Source organism: Austrofundulus limnaeus, unplaced genomic scaffold, assembly GCF_001266775.1.
Source record: "Austrofundulus limnaeus strain Quisiro unplaced genomic scaffold, Austrofundulus_limnaeus-1.0 Scaffold89, whole genome shotgun sequence".
Taxonomy (NCBI): domain Eukaryota; kingdom Metazoa; phylum Chordata; class Actinopteri; order Cyprinodontiformes; family Rivulidae; genus Austrofundulus; species Austrofundulus limnaeus.
In genome coordinates, this window is record NW_013952491.1 from 1,862,415 (window position 1) to 1,863,956 (window position 1,542).

The window sequence follows — 1,542 nt, forward strand, 5'->3', positions numbered from 1 at the left end:
TTCCTCCGTGCTGCTCTTAAATATCTCCAAACTGCCGATGTTACTTCTTCTTCTTCTTTTCTTCTCATCGTTCTTCTTCTGTTTTTCGGGGGTGCGGTCAGAAATAACTTGTCAGTGCGTTAGCGCCCCCGCCTGGTATGGATTGTTGTTTACCCTTTGTGCTGCGCAGCACAGGAGGGGACAAAAGTGGTATCGGTTAAGAGTATCGGCTGGCTTTTACGAGTACGAGTACGAGTACTTGATGCTGGTATCGGATCCGATTCCGATACTGGTATCGGTATCGGGACACCTCTAGTTGAAACATTTTGACAACAAAAATCTGAAAGTTAACTTTTATAAGTTTATCTTTTTTAACTCCACATCGTTGGAAAACAGGAACCATCTTTACTCCGGTTCTGACAGGAAATAAAAGCTGAACTGATTATTTTAGTGACCTCAGGTTGAATCACTGAGGTTCTGTTGGAGTTAAATAAACACATCATCTGTGCTGCACCTAAAACTAACCTGAACCTGGGTCCTAACCAACCCCACACCTGGAATTTGCCCAGTCCCCACGATGCACTTCGGTCCCCACAAGGCTGCTTTTTTTTAGAAAAATTGTCTCCCCTCCTGCTGGAGCCCCCTGGAATAAAACCTTTAGCTCCGCCCCTGCAGGATCGTTTATTTCTTAAATTATTATTTCTACATTTCTTACATCCCGTTTCTCCTGATTTAACTCTTATTTTATCCGGCGGCAGCAGGGTTCATCCTGTCCGTCTGCAGCTCGGTTCTGATGAACGCAGGGTTCTGGTTCTGGTTCTGGTTCTGGTTCTGGTCAAAGTGAAACCAAAACATTGCCCTTTTTATTTGTTTGGTTTCGTTTTCAGATAAGAGGGAGTGTGTCTGCAGTGAGAGGAGCTCTGCGGACACAACCTGAGGTCAGTGCCTTTATTTCCCTTCTTTCTGGGGTTTCATCCGAACAGAACCAGAACCCGCGGGCAGGTCCGGTTCGGATCAGAATGACGCAGAAGTTTGGTGACCTGACGCGACCTCTGGTTTCAGGACAGGAAGCAGCTCAGACACTCCTGTCTGTTTTACATTTAATTCATGCTTTTTTTTAATTAGTTGTTTTTTTTATTATTTTATTTTTTATTATATAAAAACGCGCAGAAAGAGGCGCAAACTGCGGCACCGACCCGCCGCGGCGCGCGCACCTCAGCTTTACCGCCAATCATCTTTAAACGGTTGTCTTTTTAACAAGTTTTAATTTCATTATAATTAATTTAATTATAGTGTTTTACTGAAGAAAATAATAAAGACTGAGTTATGATCAAATGTTTAAAAGATGTAGCGCAAAAAAAAAAATAAAAAAATAAAAATAAGAGACGCACCCACCACTGATGAAGAGGAGCAGTGATGAAGAGGAGCAGTGATGAAGAGGAGCACGTGCTGGCTCCTGAAAAAACGTTTTCACCCCTTCAGATTAACTTCAGATTAACTTCAGATTAACTTCAGATTAACTTCAAATTAACCAAGTAAAATAAAAACTAAATAATTTTAAAT